We start from the raw sequence: 22,006 nt of genomic DNA on the forward strand, positions 1-22,006 counted from the left end.
AAAAATAAAAGGATACCCAAACAGACCTATATATATATATATATTCAAAGAAACCAGTCATTAGGTGAACTAGCTTTTAACAAACTGAGTTGAGGCAAATTGATCTAGAGCCACACCTCTACCGCAACACTATCCACACCCACTGTTATGAGGAACCAGGCCTCAGGGTCATGGCCTCCAGCAGCAGCCACCAAAGAGAACACTGGACCCACATCTACATACCCACCCCCTCCCCTTCCTTCCACACCCAGTTCCTTCCATCTGGCTGCAGGCTCATTCTCCTCCCTCCCACACCCCCTACCCACCCACTCCAGGGCTGAGACAGGAAGGAATAACCTAAGATGACTGCCTCTTCATCTTCTGGGTTCCAAGTGTTCCCCAGTGAAATTTCCCCTTTTGCCCTTCACCCCCATTGGCCACCCCATTCCACTGCAGGGGAGTCACAAAAGGAGGAGAAACCATAAAGAGAAGGAATGCTGGCAGCATCTAAACCCTAAACTGGGATTGGAACTCAGGAGTTTCTCCTCCCAGGAACAGTAGGCTGGAAGGGCAGGGAGGTGATGGAGAGAAAGCATTGAAACCAGTGCCCCTGGCCCCCATCCCAGGCTTGCCAAGGCTACAGGACAGAGAGGTCAGCTCTCAGCAAGAACACTCTCCAATCGGGCTCCAGAGCTGCCAGGACAGGAGCTACAGCAGGAGGGGGTGTCAGCAGGAGGGACAGGGACTGAGGAGCTGGCAGACGGCGCCCTCCCTCATCCTAGACCAGGCTCCTGGGCCATCTGCTGACTAGGAGGGGATGACAGCCTCAAAGACTCCAGACAGCAGCACCTCTGAGACCCATCCTCCCTTCCTCCCCACCACCACCTCTCCATATCACTGTTTCAGGTTGCTTCCAGAATAACCCAAGTCATTCTGATTTCAGAACCTCAATCTACTCCCCATCTCCCAGACTCCTACAACTCACCATCCGGGGCTTCCCATCCTTGGTGTCAGGATCCCCACCACCAGACTGAATTCTAACTTCAGAAGGCTCAGGATCACTGGCTCCTGATGGAAAAGAAGAGTAGTGAGCAAAGGAAGAAAGAGATTCTCCCAGAGTCCTCGGACGACCAGTCTCTGGCCTTGACAGTTTCCCTTCCCAACCTCCCAAACCAGGACTGATTGGATCCCCCATGATGCAGAGCCTTTGGACCCCCCAGGAAATAAAGTTGGCTTCATTATGCAAATACATGCAAATGAGCTTACAGGTTGGACTACCTCCAACTGCAGGTGTCTGTGTGATCTGTCCATGGTGCTGAGCCACTGCTTTCCCCCCCGCCCCATTGTCCTCAAATATGACTCCATTCCACAAATGTTTGTTGAGCAGCTACCATAGGCAAGACCCTGAGTAAGAAGTATATAGAGGTGATTTAAGTGTGGTCTCTGTCACTGAGAGGCTTACAAGCTAACAAGAGAGCAATCCCACATGACAGGGTTATTTTAGGTCCCTATATTTTTGCACAAGCTGTACCCTCCTCCTAGAATCTCCTTCCATCTACTCCCTTCAACCGTTTCTCTTGGCTAACACTTACTCAGATGAAGCTGCACCTTCCCTTAAAGACTTTCTGTACTCTAATTCTGGGTTATGTCTCTCTATTGGGCTTTCATAACACCCTGGGTTCCCCCATGAAAGAAACCATAATACTGCATTGAAATTGTCTATTTCAGTTTCTGTCCTCCTGACCAGAAAGTGATCTTTTGCAGAGTGGGAACCATATCCTATTTATCTCTGAATCTCCAAAACCTCCCTCAGGGCTTTGTCCTGAGCAGGTGCTTAATAAATGTTCACCAAGTAGATGAATAAATGACTGGACTAGAAAGGGATAGCAAAACATTACACTAGTTCAGATGAAGACAAGACCAGATCTAATAGAGAAGAGTGAGGAAGACTCCCAGGAGAAGGATGTATTTGGGATGGAGAACAAGATGGCTGTGTGTTCTGAAGACAAAGTGGTGGGGGAGAGAGAATTCCCAGAGGAGGAAACACGAGGCACAAAGACAGAAGAGGTGGGCAAATAAGGAATTCTTAGGGGTGGGTTGTGGGAGTTCCAGCAGACATTTAGGGTTTGGCAAATACTGGGATAAGGTGGGAGAGAGAGTCAGGAAGGAAGACAACTCTGAAGTTTGCAGCAGCCGTGACTGGAAGACTAATGATGCCATTATTAGACACAGGGATGTCAAGAAGAGGAGCTAGCTTTGCAGGCATGATTAATAGTAGTGGAAGAGACACAGTCAGACATCAGGAAGAACTTCCTGACCCTGAGGGATGTGAGACAATGGAGACAATTGTGAAGTCTCCTGGAAATCTTCCACAGAGGAGAGGGTGAGACATGCCCAGCCCCTGGACCACCCTGTGGCCTGGACTGGAGAAGCTGTTGGTTATCTTTCCTGGAGGGAACCTGGGATGACCTCACAGACATCAAATGCTTGGTTCTAGATAACAATTCTTCTCCACTGCCCTCGTCTGGGGAAGCAGAGGTGACTTCAGACCAAGAGACCTCACAAGCAGTTGTTGGAAAAGCTCTTGGAAGTATCTCCTTGCTTTGGGAAGAAGTTTTGATAGCCTGGTCCTTCATCCACATCATGGACCTCCTCTTCTTGCCCAGGCAGGACCCACATTTGAGACTCGCAGCACGGAAGTCCACTTTGGCAGAAGCTCAGACCATCTCATTTGCTTTATTTGTGATCACATCAACCTGCAGTCTCATGCTGAGCTTCCCAAGGGTGGACATTCCCAGGCTCCCCCTACTCCTTGGCCCTGCCTCACACAGGTGCTGCTGTGAAGCCTCTGAACCTCCATCAAGATTTTATCAAACTTCAGTCCCTTTGGCATCAGTCCATGTTCTCCCAGCTCTAAGTCTCAGGGGAGATGGGCTCCTCTTTAGACAAACTACCCATGTCCTATAGAGTAGCACTGTGTAGTGGAAAAAGCACAAGCTCTGAGACCAGAAGGTATGTGACACTAGACAAGTGACCTGATGATGCCTGCTCATCTATCTCCCTTTCTTCTAGGCTTGAATACAACCATGATGTCTGGAGCTAAGGAAGCCATCTTGCCACCATGAGAGAAAGGCCTAGAGAATCCCAGAAATGCTAGTACTGGAGTCATTGAGCCATGGAACCAACATAAGCCGTTCTGCCTTTCTCAGTCCTAAATGTGGTAGAAATAAACTCCTCTTTAAACCATTGTTGGCCAGGTTTTCTGTATCTGTAAGTAGAAAGCACCGCTCACCAATCCACCTAGCTCAGAACACTGTCTCCTGCCTGCGCATCTGCAAAAGCTCCTAACTGGTCTCCCTGCTTCCTTTCCTACCCTGCTTCCAATCCAAATGGTCACTTGGAAACAGAAATCTGATGTTGTCACTTCTCTGCTTAAAACTCTTCATTGGCTTATTGATGTTCTTAAGATAAAACGCCATAACCTGTCCAACAAGGCCTGCAGGGTCCAGCCCTTCCTACATTCACCCTCTCACAACATGCTCTCCCTAGCTTCCTCTGCTCCAACCAGGCCAGTCTTTTTGCAATCCCATGATCCCATCAGGGACCTGTTCCCCCTGTCCAGAAAGCTTTTCCCGCCCACCTCTGCCTTGTTAACTCCTACACACCCTTCAGATCTCAGCCCCGTCGTTCCTTCCTCAGGGCAGCTTTCTCTGGCCTCCCTGACTAGGTCAGATCTCCCTGCTGTTTGCTCTCAAGGCACTAGGTACCTGTATAGCTCTTATATCATTACCATTTTCAATGTGTGTGATTTGGAGATTGTCTGTCTCTCCCACTAGAATGTGAGCTCCGTGTGAGTGCAGGAATTTCATACCTCATATTCACCGCATTACCCCCACCCCTAGAACGATGCTTGGCATATGGCAGGTGTTTGCTGAGTGAATGTAAGCCTTTCACTTATGACATCTTATTTAATTCCCACAATAATTCCAAGAGTTCGATACTACCCCCCCACTTCCATTTCACAGAAAAAGAAACTGAGGCTGGGAGATGCTAACTGACCTGTCCTGGGTTACAGAGTTGGTGGTAAGTCTAAAGTCAAACTCAGTGTTGCCTCACCCCAACACCTTAGCCTTCCTCCCCACCCCCATGCTTTCAGCCCAGAGAAGCCACCCTTATTAAATGCCATTCTGAAATAAACACAGTAATGAAAGTGCATTTGTTAAAAGAAGAAAACAAACAAAAAAAACAACCTCTCACATACCCACACACTCTAGAGCAAACCAGATTATGGTTTACGGTTTAGTCTTTTCCCCTAAAGGTGAGTACAAAGCTTGTTCCAAGTCCAAGGTCAGGTTAAGTACAGAGTAAAGAAAGCTCCTGAAGCCCTATGACAATTCTGAGTGCTCCTACTATGTTCCCCATTTTACTGCACAAAATCATCTCTCTACTATCCCAGGACACAGAGAGCTGCCCAGGGGGTGAGCCTCTGGGCCCAGGGAAACAGCCACCTTTACAATTGCCTGTGCTAGCTTGGGAAGTGGAAAGTGGAGGAGTCTGGGAGGGTGCCGTGTATGACAAATTCTCTGATGCAGCTCGAATCTATCTGGGAATGGAAGAACTGGCACACATGCCGTCACCAAGAAATTACCCAATTTAGCACCAACTACACAATCCAGCAATTAGTTTCTTAAACCGGAACTTGCTGCGGGCCGCCAGGCTGGCGGGGTTGTTGTTACAAATCTCACTGGGAAACCAGCTGTGTAATTCACCAGGAGGTTGTCACTGCCCCAAGCAATTACCTTCCAGAAAAAGAATGGAAAATGGAGGAAGGAAAAAGGCTGCAGAGGAAAGAGTCAGAGTGTTTTCTTTTTCTCTCCCCCAGGGCCCTGCCCAGCCAAATCAGTTGCTTTTTGTTTTCTGAGACCCAGTCAACTCACAAACTCCCTGCATCAAAGCAGTTATGGGTGCAGACTCTTGTTGGACTCCCTGGGTTCAAGTCCGTTTCCACTCACTCACTTGCTGTGTGTCCTTGGGCAGGTCTTAGCCTATTCTCTTCATCTGTAAAATGGTGATATTAGAGCCATTAGAAAGATATTAATGATGTGATGGTTAACAAGGTAAAGCCTTTAAAGCCCTTTGTACTATACCTGGCACAGGGTGAATACTTAATAAAGTAGCTCTCATTATTTGTCCTTTCTTTTCTTTCTTTTTTTTTTTTTTTACTTCCTCTGTTGGTTTACAGTGTGACCTTGGGTGGGTCACTTAATCTCTCCAGGACAACCATATAAGACCAAAGGTATTCCGCTGAGAAAAAAGCAGTTCTAAGTCAAGGCTGTCCACACCTGGGCACCAGGCAGCCAAATGCTTGGCAAAAGGCAATGTCTCAGAGGTAGGCACAAAGCGATGCCTTGGGCAAAGCAAGATAAAGATTTCAAAAATCAAACGTTAACTGATTCACGCCTTCCCCCTCGAAGCTGTCTGGGAGAGCGACACACTGGACACAATGGTCCAGATGGCAGCAGAGGGGTACAATTGCTCTCTTGCTGGGGATCAGCCCTATCTAGTCCCCTCACACTGGAACCTATGAGGTCATCCCCATACCAGTTCCAACACAGCAGAGCTTGCCACAAGCGAGGCCTGGAACTCATTTTGCTGCTGCAGGCCTGGACTTCTCCAAGTTTCAGGCATTGCCTACCCATTGCCTTTCCCTGTGTGAACTTAACCAGAATGGCCAGGATTCTGTCTGTTTCCCTGTCCGGTTCTCCACCACTCCTTGTCCTAACAGCAGCATATGTGGTGGGGGCTAGCTACCTGGGAGCCTTAACACACAGCGGATGACCTGTAGCCCATACTCCTGTGTACTTGGGTAGGCATTCCTCCCCAGGCTGTCTGCCTCCTCCTGCATCCAGTTCTGCTTGAACTCTCTTGACCACTTCAACACTTGGCTCTGCCCAGCTGCCTTTGGCAGGATCTCTTGTAGCTGGGCTGGTGCCCTTGTCCCTGACCTCTCTCAATGCCACCACCAGCCCTTAGGACCCCAGAGAAAAACCTCCTCCTACCCTTACTACCCCCAGAAAATGGAGGCACAGAATATTAGGAGGGAGGCTTGGGGTCTTTTTCATTCCAAGTCTTCCTGGGGTTAGGGTAGGAATTTTACAGAAAACGGGCTTACTGCCCCAAAACACTCGAGACATTTAGGCAGAGGCAAGTCTAAATCCATCTCCTGACCCATTGGACAGTGCTCAGTCTGTGAATAACCCACACTACCTATAATCTCTTTGAAAATCCCACCTCAGGGGGCTTTGCACTTGATGTTCTCTCCGCTGGAACGCTCTGCCCCAGATATTCCCATGGCTTCCTCTGCCTCATCTTTCAGGTCTCAGCTCAGAGAGGCCTTTCCTGACCACTCACTAACTAAAGTGAACCCCATCCCCCAGGTACGTTCTACATCACCCTGCTTCATTGCCTGCCTAACACTTATTGCTCTTTGAGATTATTTTCTTTATTTATTACATAGAATGTCTCCTGATAGTAGAACATAAGCTCCAGGAGGGCATGGATTATATCTGTTTCATGTGCTGCAGTATTCTGAGTGTCTCAAACAATGCCTGACATTAACAGGTGCTCAAAAACATATCTATCTGCATGGGAGCACCAGAGTGGTTCAGTCGGTTAAGTGTCCAACTCTTGCTTTTGGCTCAGGTCATGATCTTGCAGTCCACTGAGTTTGAGCCCTACATCAGAGCCCCACATCAGGCTCTGTGATGACAGTGCACAGAGCCTGCTTGGGATTCTCTCCACCACCACCCCCTGCCCTTCCCCGACCCGTTCTCTCTCTCTCTCTCTCTCAAAAAATAAACTAAAGGTATACATCTGCATGAATGAAAGTCTTCACTTTTCACCCTCATCCATTCTACTACTGTGCCCAACAGCCCAAAGAAAGGACCTCCACTCTTTTCCATCTAAAATCTTTAGAGAGCCCCTGAAAGATTTGGTATTTGAAATCCAGCCTCCAGGGGCACCTGGGTGGCTCAGTTGGTTAAGCAGCAGACTTCAGCTCAGGTCATGATCTCACAGTTCATGAGTCTGAGTCCCGCGTTGGGCTCTGTTCTGACAGCTCAGAGCTAGGAACCTGCTTCCAATTCTGTGTCTCCCTCTCTCTCTGCCCCTCTCCTGCTCACACTCTGTCTCTGTCTCTCTCTCAAAAACAAACATTAAAAATTTAAAAAAGAAAGAAATCTAGCCTCCAAACCCAGCACTGCTCATTACATCTATGTAGCCCCTCTCCTCTCAACTGGGCAGACACAGATGGGTTTTTTTCTAGCTGCATCTGGGTCTCTCCAGATGTTCCTCTTTGCACAGTTCAAGGAAAGCATTTGGGAGAAAGAGGAAGAAAGAGTGGAGAAAATGACTCTCACCACACTGCAAAGAAAAATGAGACTCAGGAGGGAATCTCAGGGCTCAGGATCCACCACTCATGCTGAGTAGGTCTCTTCATTCAGACTCTCTGGGCCCCAGCTCCTCTCCCAGCTGGAGCCATATAGCCAAGAGGCACCAGAGCAAAGCTCAGGCTTCCTCCTCCTCCGGGGCTGCCCAAGGCCCTGTGAGACACAATCTAGCCTTATCCCTAGCCACCCCCTCCTGCTCCCTAATTGCAGCTATGGCCAACCGCTTTTGGCCTGCTCTTCCCTCTTGCCATGTCAACCAATTCTCAGACTCTTCTGCCTTGTCATGTCCATGTTCCCCTTCCTGAAGGTCTCCAGAAGCCTTCTTTGGGAGAAGTCATGCTGCCACTGCTGCGGAAGACCTCCAGGACCAGACTCCTGGAGGACCCTTGTCAGAGGCAGCTAGTCAGAGAGACTATGGGTCTTGAGTTAAACTATTTAAGTTCATGTCCCAGGTCCACCACTTACTAGACATGTGGGCTTAAGGAAAGCACTTCATCTCTCTTGAGCTCAGTTTCTTCCACTTCAAAACAGGGGTAAGAGTAGTTCCTTTCTCATCACATTGTCACAAGGATTAAGATAATGCAGATAAAATGTCCATCAATGCTATTGATAATGAGGGAGAAACCACTAAAGAGTGTGAGGTCTGGAAGCAGGGTCTCTAAGAAGTTTCTCAAATGGCCTTGAACAGAGGCTGTAGCTATACCTGACTCGGGTTTGGATCAGAAATGGGTGCTCTGGAAACATTTATTTCATGTTCTACCCAGGACTTTCTGTTTGCCAGTGCTTCTTTGGAAGACCTCCCACACCTTGAGCATACTGAAGATAACAGAGCAGCCCTGGTGGCCAAAGATAGTGGCATTTGAGACAACTAGAGGCCCTTGATTTGCAGACCCACCAATCCCTGAAGCCAGGGCTGGTGGTCTCTCTTCTAATGCCAGGGATCTGGAAGGCAAAGCCCAGTGACCTTGTTGCTGGGTATTAGAAAGACAGTCATATGCTTCAAACCATTATATTACAGCCTACCTGCATGATGCTGAAAAACGTGTTTATCTGTCTGAGTCCCAATTTGCTCATGGGGATAATACCTACCTCCTAAGTTGTGGCAATGAGTAAATAAGCTGATCTACCCAAGGCAGCTACACTTATGTCTCCATATGGTAACTTCTTTTGGCTTTAGCAACCTAGCACCTTCTACCATTTGTATGTGTTTGATAAAAGTTGGGCTGCTGCTGCTCAGGCCTCCAGGATGCTGCCAGACTTCAGCCTGCCAGAGCCATTAGAGAACAACAGGTAAGATCCCAAGCCCGTGGCAAGGGTCCACTGGGCAGCAGCTTCTCAGGCAGGCCAGGTTCATGGCCTTTCCTACCTTCTTGCCCAGATGTCTGGTCTCCCCATGGAGTCCAGAATTTAGGTCTGCCTCCTGGATTAGCACACTGTCCTGTAAGCTCTCTGTGTGAGCTTGGACAGGGGCTGCCTGCATTAGAGCCTGTTTCCTCCTCTGGGGAGTCACACACAGGGCTGGCCCCCACAGGGCCCATGAAGGCTGGTCGGTTGACTGACTGGCAGGGTTCACGTGGTAACACCTCCCACCCCTCAGCTCTGCCTGATCCTGTCCCAGCCTCCAGGTACTAGCCTCTGCTCAGCAGGAGCCACGACCACAGTGGGAGACAGCATGGGGAGAGGAGACAGTACAGACTGTGAGATCCTTCCGTATGGAAGGCCTGACCTCCCAGCTCTGCCCTCTGATGCAGTTCAGGTATCCATTCTTCCAAGAACATTATTATGAGTTCCCTCCGCATCAATCCCAGGACACAGCAGTTGCTACCTCCTCTTAGGCCCCATACTTCAACACAATATGGTAAATATTTGTTTGCAGCCTGTGAGCTCCTTGAAAACCAGAATTCATCCAATCTCTCTCTGTATGGACGAGACTGGCATATAATAGGCGCTCAACAATTTCAGGATCAGTGATTGACCCATCAAGAAGTAGTACCCCTCGGCTGGGGCACAGGGAGTAGAGGAGAAACAGAAGAAGGCAGGGAGGAAAATGATGGCCAGCAGCTGGACCAGAACTCCCCAGCAGACAGAGCTGGACCAGGATGATGTGGGTTTCCTGAAGAACGGGGCGTGTTCTGTCCAGCGAGGCATGTAAGGAGAGGTTGGAGGGCTGCTTTGGAGGATGCTATAGAATGGATTCAAGCACTGAACACATTTCAGACAGACAGCCTCTGCTGTCTTTCAACTCTGAAGTCCAAGGCACAGCTCTCTGAATGCCTACAACTGAGCAGGCATTGTGTCAAGTGCTTTTGATGCACTTCTTCATGCAATCCTCACAAACTCTCCTTTGCAGTGTGTACCATTTCTATTCCCATTTTACAGATGAGGGACTGAGGCTCATTGAGAAATATAAAGAAAACTACCCAAGGTTACAGGGGTGGTGGAAGAGGGACTGAAATCTGGTCTGAGTCCAGGCACAACATTCTCAACCACTGGGAGAGCAAGCAGGTCAAAAGTAGCATGTCTCTCTGACCAAACAGGTTTAATGAGGCCACCAAGTGGACCCCCGGTGTGCCCTGACTCATCATTCAGCCTCAAAAAACCTCCATCCCTGCTATCCCTCCCTCGCACATGGGCACATGTTGCCAAGGCTGCTTATTCACAGTTTTAACATATGTGCTCATCCAGAGTCAGATTACACAGCCATGCAGATCATCCAACACAATTCACGTGGCATTTGTCATATATATAGTCATCATCTACATAATGTGCACAGATACACACAAACTTGTTCCCACAAGGGTTCAAACATCTGCCTTTTCATCCAATGGACATTGATGCTCCTACACAGAGAAGCTGCACAAATACAAACCTCACATGCATGTTCATTCACATGTTTATGCCCAAACAACAAATATACATGTTCATTTCACATCACTCAGGCACCCACATCTGCTCAATGTCATACACCAAATCCTCCCCCAACAAGAACTTTATCCATTATTCCCAGATCCAGTACTAGGCCCAGGTGAGCAATGATGCTCCCTCCCTCTGGGGTTGGCCAGGCAGCCCTGAAACGGGGAGAAGGCTCAGCCTGCCTGTGATGGATGGAATTAATCTATTGAGCTGGAGAAACTAAATAATTAAATCCCTAATCACCCCCCAAGCCAGCCCAGGCCAATATAACAGAGGGAGGGAGGGGGCTCTGAGGCCCAGACCAATATCCTAGAGAGGGGGAGGGGTTTGGGAAGAAAGACCTAGACAGAACCCTCCAGGAGTGCTCTCTGGGGGGAGCTCCAGCACGCCAGCAGACAGACAGACAGACATGGTTCTCAAGGGCTACAAGCTCTCCCTTTCCATGCTTGAGAAGAGAACCTACCACCACCCATTAATATAGAGTGAGAGGATTGCTCCCACCCCCAACCCCTCCCTGCCCCTCCACAGATGCATCCTGGGAGTGCATAGGGAAGGCAGACAGACACTCAAACTGCCCAGGACTGTGGCTGCCAATGGGGTCCGCCCAAAGCGGAGCTGATCCTACCATCGGTAGGGCCCTGGCACATCCCTGCCTAGCTCAGATCAGGCCCCTCCCCAGCATGGTACAGATGGCAGGGAAAGACCCATCCACACAGGTGCACCTGCTTCCCTCAGGAAGTGGGTCCAGCACGTGGCTAAGAGGCTGAGGATGGGGCAGAGGTCTGGGCAGGGGGGCTCAGAGAATCAGCCTGGGAGCAGGCCCCAGTCCCATTGGCTGAAAAGTGGGTCATTTTCCTTTTGAAAAATAGTGAGAAAATGGAGAAGTAGGTCGGGCTCTCATCCCCTCAGCCCCAGGCACCATCCCGGACTTGCCGGGTGGGGAGAGGAGAGATCTGCACATGCCACGGCCCCATCTCCCCCAAGACGCTGCCGGGGGGACCCCCAGCACAGGAGGCCAAGTCATCAGCATTACTCAGGACACCCAAGGACACGGGCACTGGGAGGCCAGAACTGGAGCTCAAGCCCCACCCTGCCCCGGGGGCCCTGGGGTGAAAGCAGCTAGGGCCAAACCACGGGCAGGGTTGGGGCTCCAGCACGCAGGACCCCGAGGAGCCTCCTCCCATCCTCACGTCTGTCGTGATACCTCCTCTCTTCTCCCTTTCCTCTTCGTCCACGTGGGCAGAGTCGTTGCCATGACACCGCGGGCAGGTGGGCGGCTCTGGCGGCAGCTTCGGCCCAACCCCCAAGCTCGGAGCCCAGGTGGGAGGGGAGCGGCGGCAGCGCCCCCGCCCCTAGTCCAGATGGAGAGGAGATTGGCAGAAGGCCCCCAGACACCTAGAGCCTGCAAGGGGCTCCAGCACTGGCCTCAGCGGGATGAGGCAACCCGGGCGGAAGCCTGGAGGTCTGGGGGAGCAACTCAAAGAGGGTTGTAGGCCTTAACCGCCCCTACCCCGGGTCTGGGAGCGGCACCGGGCGGGGCTGGCCCACCACTCCCACTTCTCCCCTTTCTCGCCGGCCCTCCTCCCGGCTTGCCCCGCGCCTCGAGTCTCAGTCCCTTCCCGCCCGTCGCCGGCTGGCCCTGCCTGACGTCTAACCTCAGTCCCGCACTCTGCTACACCGGCGCGATTCCCCGTGTCTCTTGGGAGAGAGGAAAACAGCCAAAGTTGAGACTCTCCGAGAGATTCCCACCCCCCCCCCCCCCCCCCGCCGCGCCAAACCCCTAGCCTGTCCTCTGGAAAACGGGGGTCATTTTCCCCTGGGTATCCCCACATACCTGAATTCACATCATAGCCTGGGGGAACCACTCACTCGGCCAAAGCACCCACCCCATCAGGAGAGAGGACCCAGAATGGAGCAGGGAGAGGAAGAGGGGAGGGAAAATGCTGAGGAGGCTGCCCTGCCTCCCACCATATCGGGCTTCAGGAAAGCTGGCCCAGAGCCCTGAGTCCTCTCCGGGTCTGGGTCCAGGTCCGCAGGCCTCTGTCCTAAGTCTCTGTGGCTCTGACCTCCTAAGACCCCTCCCCCTGTCCAGGATGTTGCTCCCTACTCCTGTTCCCTAAGGCAGGAGCCCTGTATCACTGACCAAATGCAACCAGAGGGACCCCTACACGGCAGCCCTCTGCAACCTGGCTGGCAAGGGTGGGCTTAGGTGGGGTGGTGGTGACAAGGCCCAAAAGGAAGAGATAATGTCAGCCCGGGTTAGCTGGAGGGTGTCCGGCTTGCCGTGGGGTGTTCATGACATGAACACCGCAAACACACATAAAGACATTTTTACTTTTTTCCTTAGCCTTCTCCAGCTGAGACAATAGATCTGACTCACCAAAATACATACATGTGCATGTGTGTGCATGAAAGTGCATGCATGCATGCATGCATGCATTTGCACATTGCATCTCCTTTTCTCCACCTCCACTTCCACTGTTCTACATCAAAGTGGCCCTCATCCCAAGTTCTCACCAAAGCTACTTCAGCAGGCTCCTAACTGGTCTCACTGCCTCTCATCTTGGCCCAACCCCCATCTATTCTCCACCCTGGCTGCCAGTGTGATCTGTCTAAAATGTGTTTATTCAACAAATATGTATTGAGTACCTACTCTGAGCCAGGCACTCCTCTGGACACAGTAAATACAGCAGTGAACAAAAAGGACGAAGCTCCCATTCTGAATAAGTTTATATTCTAGTAGAGCATGTATATTAGAATGTATAGGGTATAGATAACCCTACATACACTCCTGAGCACCACAGCATCTGAGCAGCCTTGGGCTCAGCTCCCTGACTCCAAAAAAGAGAGATGATAAACAAAGATATTTAATAATGGAGTGGGGTGAGGAGACAGAAAGACAGGGGATATTCAAGATAGACTGTGGGGGAGGCCGCTCCAAAAAAGTGACTTTTGAGCGAAGACTTGAATAAAGTGAGAGAGCAAATCACATGGATATCTGGGGGAAGAACATTTCAAGCTGAGGGAAGAGTTAGTGCAATGGCCTTAAGGTGGGACTGTGCTCACCATCTTTGTGGAACCAACAGGCAGCCCTTGTAGGGATGGCACCTGAGATCAGGGAGGTCACTGGAGGCTATTTTACACACAACATTTATGTCACTCAGGCCCCACTAAGCATTTTGGATTCCATCCTGAGATGGAAAACCATTGGAAAGGCAGGATCTCATCTTACTCAGGCTGCTTTTGCAGGGGAGAATCTAGGGGGGAGGAGGCTAGTAAGGGTGGAAATAAGGAGACCAGGTGGGACATTTCCTGTCACTGAAACACCTTTTACTACAGCTGTCCACCTGGGGAATACCGGTTCGAACTTCAGACTATGGCTCAAGGGCCTCCTCTCCTATGGATCCTTTGCCAAACCCTTCTCCTCCTCACCCCAGAACTGACCAACCTCTCTATAGGTCTCAACCACCTCTGTAGGTACTACCTTCCTTAACACTCTCCTTACTTGGTTCCAGGTCTTTTATATTCCCTAGATTGTAAGTTACCTGAGATCACGGACCATCCCCAGTGTCCGGCACAGACTGTAGCAGATTGTAGGCATAAAATAAACATTGGTTGAATGAATGGATGCATGGGATGAGGCATGTGCAGTGGAAAAGGGACTATCTGCAGGCTGCTATTAACATATGAGTGGATGAGTGAGGTGTACATGTATGAACTCACCAGTTGCAATCAGGCCAGTGTTAGCATATGCCCATGTATTTTTGCATACTCTGCGTATATGTATATTTTGTTAGCATGCATGTACATGGTGACAAATACATTTCTGTAGATTTATTCATGTGTGTACATGTTAGGATGTGCATTTATGTTAAGATAGGCATATTAAAACATAGATAAGTAATATACCCAGATACACATACACACATATTGTCATGCCTTGCATGTAGACTCATACACATACTTGGGCCTCTCTAATATCCCTGCCCCTTTCACCCACTAAGCCTACCTTGTTCTGCTTAATTCTTGAAATGTCTATGATCATGTTAATCTTTACGCTCCACATACACTCCTGAGCACCACAGCATCTGATCAGCCTTGGGTTCAACTCCCTCACTCAGCTGTCCCCAAGGCCTGTGTAGGTTTCTCCTCTGCAAACTCCCATCATACGGATGGTAGTGAGGAACATGAAAATTTGAGACACCTCAAAGAGGGTGCTTTCTGGAGAAGAGCCACAGGCATCAGGGTGGATCAAATTCAAGTCTGTGGGAAAACAACTTTTGGACAGCCCCAGTGTTCAGCCAGAATCTCTCTCTCACTCTCTCATTCTTTCTGTCACATTTATTCACATGACCCAACTTAAGTGCATATATTCATATGCTGTTAATTCATGTGTGCACATATGTGTCCTCATATCCATGTTCACATGCAAACTTAAACACATATGTGCATTGTTGAGGAGCACCCCAATACACACACACACACACACACACACACACAGGTTTAATTAAGTAACTGTCCTCAAAGTCACATATATACGTGGACACACACATAAAGTCATACATATATATACCTATGTATACATGTGTCCACACTTATACACAAATCCATTAATGTGTACACATTCATACACCATATTCATGCATATATATGTACATATCCATAATCACATACCCACTCACAGGCAGAAATACACATGCATGTGCACTGGAAGAACAAAGATATCCAGTCAATCCCCTGACTTCTATCCTGTGCAGAAAGCCAGAGTCCATATTCTCTCCAAAGGACGTCACAGGTTTGCACTTGCTCTCTTTCTTGCCAGTCTCCCACTTCATTTGGAAAGTTGTTCCTACTATCAATAGGATATGCCCCACTCCTGGACACACCCCATTCCCACCCACTCTCAGGAAAAAAGTCTTTCTAAAAATGGACTCTGTTATCCCCTTGTCCGATGCCTGTAGTAACCAATATTTCCTCAGACAACCTGGAAGATCAGTTACAATGAAGCAGGTGCACAGTCGAGTAGGTGCACTTTTTCCCACAGAAGAGGCAGCTCCCGCCCCCACCCCCATATACATATGCAACTCTTTAATTCAAAAAGAGGAAATAAAGAGAAAAGATCAAGACCAGAGTTTTTCCTCCCAGTACCTCTGGATATGGTCCACTGCTCGCAGACTCCAAAACAGTTACTGGAGCAGAAGAAGAAACAGTCAGAAGATTATCTCTGGGCCCTAAAACCTCCTGAGATGCCTCTCCTTTCCTAGAGGGCAACTTCATGATGTTCAGTGAACCTCTTCCACCCCAGCCCAAGGATCCTGCCAAAGAGAGGATCTCAAGGCTCAAAAATGTAAAGGTGGTGATCTTGGCTCAAGATAACAAAACAAAACCAAAAAAAAGCAAGTATTTAAATAACAGGAGCTGGGTAGGGAGCTGTGAGGGGAGCTGAAGACACCTCCCAGCAGGAAAGTGGCTGCTGGAACATTGGATCATGAATAGCAGGACTCTCCAAGGGGCCAGGGAGAGGGGGGTGGACATCCAGTATTTCGTGTGGGGGTGGAGGGGTGACTGCTTTAGGCAGTAGCAGCAGCTCCAAAGTAAAGTCTTATCAAAGCTGTTATGTAACCAAGGGAGCTGAGTGGAGCACAAACACCTCCCCTCCCCAAACAGGCACCCACACCCACACCCACCACCTCTCAGCACCCACAGCATAGGAAAACTCAGCTCCTCCCAAGCAGCTAGAGAAGAGCAGAATCATCTTGATGAGTTACATCAAAACTATGATGGGTGATGGGCTCCTTCTTAACTAGAAGTCACATCTGGGAAAGGATGAACTGGCTCAGCTTGGGGTCCCTAGATATTTCCCCCTTATCTTGAACACCCTGCCACACCCAGTTTTTGCCCAGCATCATCTGGAACCCTCTCTTCTCTCCCCTCAAGAAGGATCCCATTTGAATATTTGATTGTGCTCTTGGGGATGGGAACCGAAGCTGCCATCAGCCCCTCCTGCCTGTTGTTCCCCCACGGTCTCATCTGCATGTCCTGACATTTGGCTCTCATCCCCCTGGGATGACAAGGGAAAGGACCTGGAGAAATAAGGCCTTGCTCTATTCCTTTCTGAGTTACAAAGATGAAACACAAGAACCCAGAAAATTGAGATAATTCTAGGTTAGTGAGGAAAAGATTTCCAAGGAAGCTGAGGATTGAAACCCAGACCCTATCCCCTAATTTTGGGGTTTTTTTTCCTCCCCCAGATCTTCCTCTTTTCTCACTGCCCTGTCTCCAGTAGCTTCCTCCTTCTCTGCTCTGTGGCATTGAACAACCCCACCCACTCTTGAATCCTCTGCTTGGAAATCTTCCTCCCCAACAAAAGTCTCTCTCAAATGCTGCTCTGAGCTGTGTTTGGGGTAGGCAGAGCATGAGACAGGTTTGCAGAATATTTCACTGTCCCTGTCCTCAATTCCAAAGTATGCTGGGCAAAGGAATACCACATAGTCAATCAAATTGTCCTGAACTCCTGAGCTCTATCTACCCCAGGCCTAACTAATAAAACCTAAGCTCTCCTAATCCAGAACTGCCTTGAGTCTGAACTTCTGGGATCCAGTAGGAGAAAAGCTGGTGCCCATACCCCTAAGCTTGCTGCACTAAAAACTACCCAGGAGAAGAGAGCTCACAGCCACAATATCATCCTCCATTCCTACCTCCACACTAACAGAAAGGTGGTTTTGGAAAGGGGAGGGGGAGCTGAAACAGGAAAAGAGGAGTTCTTTTCTCAAATACCACTGATAATTGTGAGGCCAAAGCCAGAGGGAGGAAGGACCCCAAAATCTATCTTTCCATCCAGGGACTCCTTCCTTGGAAAGTGGGTCATCTGGAGAATTTTTCTAGTGAGCCCTCAGCACTGCCTAGTCACCTTTCCATCATAGGGTCCCAACGCAGCCCCATTCAAGACCCAGGACAGTCCCGAATAAGCAGATCCCCGCTGACTCCCGTTCAGCACTAGGGACAGCTCCCAGCGACTCTGAGAGGCCGGTCGCCAGAAACCCAGGATGCTTCACCCCACCACACACCGGTGCTCCGTTAGAACAGAAGCCCCTCTCCCCTGCCCATCCCACACTCGTTCCCATCCACCGGGAGCACCTGGTATTGCTCCCTTCCCTCTATGTCCAAAGAGAGAAAAGAAACCCAGACACGAGGCTTCCCTGAGGGAGCCTAGAGAGAGGACCCCACCCACCTCCTTTCAGCCCTGAGCCTCTCAACGCCACTCACAGCTGGTTCTAAAAACCACTTTTCTTTCTTAGCCACCACCCCAAAGATAAGAGAAATACTCACGTGGGGGCTCCCAGCCCTGTAGGCAGATGTGGTGGGGGGAGGCAGAGAGAGGTAGCTCCCCACACCCTGATCTGAGCCCCCTTTCTGAAGGAGCCAGCTCCCATCTGGACTGGGGGGAGGAGAGACATGTGGAAGCACTGATTGAGGGGAGGGGAGAAGGGAAAGGGGAGGAGGCAGGAGCGGGGGACTGCAGGGTGGGGGTGTCGGGATGGGGGCAAGGGAATCCTTTTTAATTTCATTCTCTCCCCATGTCTACATCAGCCCTGCAGGATCAGCTCTTTAATATTTACACATAGGAAGAGGAGAGGATGAGAAAAAACAGAGAGTGAGGGGGGCAGGGGATACCTGAGCTGAAAGGACACAGAGGCAGGGGCCTTCAGGAACTAGGAGTTTGAGCCCCCCACATCATTCCCAGTCCACTCCCATTCTGAGCTCTTGACTGGAAGGAAGAAGGAACCCTGGTACCATTCTGTCCCTTTGTTAACAATACACTTTGAAGCTGCATCAGAAAAAGATCAGATCCCCACCCACATACCTGGACACCCCCACAAACCCAGATTTCTTGGGTGTCTTATGTGCAGATGATAGAGGCAGTTTTCATGTGCAAGCATGTTCTGATACTTGGAAGCATGTTTACATGTGGGTTGCTGTGTAAAAGCACATGAACATGTCAGCTAGTATGTACAGGTCTATACAAGAATGCTCTGAGTGTATTCACATGTAAAAGCTCCTGTAATCATACACAAACTTATGTAATCAAATGTGTAAATCAGCCCCCAAGTGACCTACCCCCAGCTCTCCAGCTACAATCCAAGGGCAAGGCCATCCACTTCCCCAGAAGCCCTTTTTCATTGGTCCCCTCCCTCATAGCCTCACTTTTTCTTTCTGTGACATGGGGAGAAGGGCTGGTGGGAAGGCATGTTGCATTTGAGCCTAGGGACTTGACAAGTTATTAGCAACAGTGAGCTGGCAGCTCGTTACCATAACGATGGTGCCACTGCCTCACCCCAGCTCAAACCCAGACTCCCCAGACAGCAGGAGGTCCGCTGAGCCAGCAGTCTTCAGACTGGGGGGCGGGTAAAGAAGGGATCAAGACATAATGCTTGTATAGTGGAGGGTACACAGCTGTTCTCGCAACTCCCACTGAGACAACACACTGAATCCACCAAGTGGGAATAATATCAGACTCTGGAAAGGTTTCCTGACCATGGGGATGGTAATACACTAGAAGGGGTCTGTAGAATCCCCTCTAGACAAAGGTTCTTTTGTCATTTGCTCCCTTCATCCCCTCACTCCAAGAACCTCTTTTATTGATCTTAGTAGACTAAGAGGAAAAAAAAAACACAGCCAAATATAAGACTCCTATCTGAATTTCAGTCTTCCCATCTGTAAAATGGGAACAATTACCCTATCATTTACCCTACGCTTCCAGAAAGTTTAATTAGAAAGGATCTTAAATCCTTTAACTACAGACCCTTCCAAAACCAGAAAAGCCCCAGAAGTTTCTCAGCCCAACAGGAACCCATGAAATAAAGAATTGTCAGGCCAGCTAGAGGCAAAATGCATCAGAAATTGGGTGGGATGAAGGAAAATGGAGCTCAGCCAGCTCAAGCCCTAACATCAGCTGGAGGGAAATGATGTGAGATGCCAGGCAGCCGCTGAATGCAAGCACTGCCACAGAAGAAAGCCTGGAGTCTGGCCTTCAGCAACTCCAGCCCCTCATCAGCAGGTATCAAGACAAGTCCATGGCCTACTTGGTGGTGGGTATGGTTACCCCAGGTTGAAAAGCCCCAGGTTGAAGGATCTACAGCCTTAGGCTTATTGAGTCTTTGATTCTTCTCCTCAAATCCCCTCTGCTCAGCTCTAATGGGCATGGATGAGGACTGGATGGGGGGACTTCCAGGGATAGAAAGCAACATTGGGGGTTGGAAAGTTCCTGGGCTAAGACTAGCCAGGAACACACAAGTTTGCTGTGTGACCTTGGGCAAGTCCCCTCCCTTCTCTGGGCTTCAGTGTCCTCACTTTATAATTAAGAGGTTAGACCAAGTCAATTCTAAGGTCCTTCCTCTGGCCATCATTCTATAGCTACATACAAGCTCACTCCTTGGACATGAGCCCCCTGGCATAAAATGCCAGTGGGCACTGCCTGCTGGATCAGTGGGGCAGTGGGAGTGAGGGATGCAGGGATTGTATCTGAGGCTGTTCGTCCTATGTTCATGTTCCTTTTAGAAACACCTGCCACCCTAGCCCTCCCGGCTCCCTTTTTAGACCCTGATTCACTGCCAACTCACGAAGCCTCTCCCTTCCCTCCCTCCTCTCTTTCTCCCCCTCTCTCCCTTTTAGGCCTTGGCAGCTGGGTGCAGAAGTAGCCCCAGCAGTCAGAGAATACTGGGGTGGGGGGGGTTGAAGATCAGTGCCGCCAGGGTCAGAGAGAACACACCAGGGAGTACCACTCTTTAACCCTGGCTCAGCCCAGCTCTTTGAAATCACTCAAAGACCTAGGTTGGAGTCTTTCTGTTCCACTGATTAGCAGGGTGAAATCACGAGAAATGCAATTCACCTCTCGAGCCTCAACATCCTCATCTGTAAACTGGCATTGTATTAAGTTGAATTACATGAAATTGCTCTTTTTGTAGGTAAAAAACAAAAACAGTTGAATACTGGCAATTTCATATGGCTTAACCTGGCCTGCCTGCTTTCTGAGGCTGTTTGGAGAGAAGAAGAAAGAGTTGAGAGGGGAGTATTTTTCAAAAGCCTTGGACTGAGAGAAGGGCATTGTTTTCCTACTATTATTACTTCAAAGACCTTTAGCACAGACCCACCTGGAGCCAGGGGACTGAACAAGTGACCCAGAACTTGGAAATTTAGGACTTGGAAGTCTGGGAGACAGTCACCTGCTCAGATGACTAACAACAGGACAGAAGCTTCCACCTGGCCTCCCCAGCTCCTGGCACTAAAGGGCCCTTGGTGAAACAGTACTGGCTGATACAAGTTCCCAGGCCCCATGATGAAGACTCTCGCACTCCAGCTCACCCCTGGCCCTGCTACCATCAGGGGCCCCAGCAGGCGGGAAGGACATAACCAGTAGCATCGTAGAGGGTACCCTCTGAGGTAGGTGAAGGTGAGGATCAAGGTGGGGAGCACAATGCAGCCCTTGCCTGAGTCAGAGGTAAGGAGTCACAGGGGAGGAGGGATGATTGACCTCAGAAAAGTCTGATCTCCCTGTCCCATGCCTCCTCACAAGAGATCCCCTGGGGGGAGGAGGGACAAGGCCCAGGTGTCAGTGATTCAGAGTGAACCCTGCTCAGATACATTCTCACACAGCCGCCCCCCCCTCACACACACAGCCACAGATACCTGGACCCACTCATAGAGACACAGTCACACTGGCACACACACATCCTATTCACATATACACGCACAGACATACACAGGCACACACACTCATTCACACACATGTCTACAGACACATACACTGTAACACACTCCACATTCACTGCATACACCCACTGACACACACACTCACCCACAATGACACATGTACACACTCACTGCATACACTCGCTGGCATACAGAATCACCCACAGACCCACACGGTGACACACTCACACACTCATCACAGACACAGTGACACGCATTCACACTCACACACCTGCAAAGGAAACTTCTCTCCGCTCCCCAGCACCACCACTTTCCCCCACAACCCGACTGGGCTACTCCCTCCCCAGCCCGAGCCTCCAGCCCTGGCCAGCACTGGGCCAGGGCTGGCCGGCCCCCTGCGGCTCAACCCCGGAGAGACGGTCCTCGCTCCGCGTGGTCCCCCAGCCGGTGCCCCGGGTCAGGCCCGCAGCCGCCAGGCCGGGACGGGGGCGGGGGCGGCGGAGGAGGCCCAGCTCCCCCCCACACCCCCCCACTCCCGGGGCCGGGAGCCGAGGCCGCGGGAGCCCGGGGCGTGGGCGGCGCCGGGGCCGCAGCCAGGCCGAGGCTGGGGGGCGCTGCAGAGGGCGCCGCGAGCTCGGCCCCGTCCCCACCCCTCCCCGCGGCTTACCTGGCCCGGCTCGGGCTCCGGCCGGGTTACATGGTGCCGGCGGCCCGGGCCGGGGGGCGCTGCGGCGGCAGGCGGGCGGGCGGGCGGGCAGGGACGGGGCCCGGCACTGCGGAGCCCCCAGCGGAGGGGCCGCGCCGGCTGCGGAGCCCTGAGCGAGCGCCCAGCGGCAGCGGGCGCGGGAGCGGGAGGCGGCCAAGCCACGGAGGCTGGATTTCCCGGGGACCAGGAAGGGGAGGCGGGGGGATCCCGCCCGCGCGCTCCGCCCCCGCCCCCGCCCCCGCGCAGGGCT

At 50.7% G+C, this 22,006-nt stretch overlaps 1 protein-coding gene across 1 annotated transcript in view; it reads right to left on the reverse strand.

The window, feature by feature from the left end:
• Window positions 1–21,770, reverse strand: part of DLGAP3 (DLG associated protein 3) — a 61,410-nt gene extending 39,640 nt beyond the window's left edge. Inside the window, exons 1-2 of the mRNA XM_039251758.1 lie at window positions 21,718–21,770; window positions 965–1,047 (exon numbers count right to left, since the gene is read on the reverse strand). The gene's annotated coding sequence lies outside the window, so the exon portion shown is untranslated. The remainder of the gene's footprint in view (window positions 1–964; window positions 1,048–21,717) is intronic.
• Between the last annotated feature and the right edge of the window lie 236 nt (window positions 21,771–22,006).

This window comes from Hyaena hyaena, unplaced genomic scaffold, assembly GCF_003009895.1.
Source record: "Hyaena hyaena isolate Hyena2069 unplaced genomic scaffold, ASM300989v1 scaffold_397, whole genome shotgun sequence".
Classification (NCBI taxonomy): domain Eukaryota; kingdom Metazoa; phylum Chordata; class Mammalia; order Carnivora; family Hyaenidae; genus Hyaena; species Hyaena hyaena.